This window comes from Amborella trichopoda, chromosome 11 (assembly GCF_054954075.1).
Source record: "Amborella trichopoda isolate Santa Cruz 75 chromosome 11, AtrichopodaSantaCruz75HAP2 v2.0, whole genome shotgun sequence".
Taxonomy (NCBI): Eukaryota; Viridiplantae; Streptophyta; class Magnoliopsida; order Amborellales; family Amborellaceae; genus Amborella; species Amborella trichopoda.
The window spans coordinates 2,817,574-2,817,943 of record NC_142346.1 but is presented as its reverse complement, the minus strand read 5'-3'; positions in this window follow the sequence as shown (position 1 = coordinate 2,817,943).

Sequence of the window (370 nt, the reverse complement as noted above, 5' to 3'; positions counted from 1 at the left end):
AAGATTCTTCTCCTAACCTCAATGACCCAATTCCGAAGGTACATGGCATTCTTCTACAATCTTCCTCTACAGGTATGGCTTTACTCTCTCTCTCTCTCTCTTAAATTTCCCCAATATCAGTTTTTGGGATTAAAGAATGGTGGATATTTTTTCCACTTTTTAGGGTAAAGTCAAAAATTTTTGAGGTTTTTTATTTCAATTTTACTTTTTTTTGCCCAAAAGTTTTTAGATTTTATCTTAAATTTATTTTCAAATTGAAAAGTTTAACTTTTGAACAACTTAAATTTTGAAAAAGCTAAGTGTTTGGGTGATTCAAATAGGAACTTTAAGATCACTCAGATTAAAAAAAAAAAAAAAAGCCAAAGAGAAA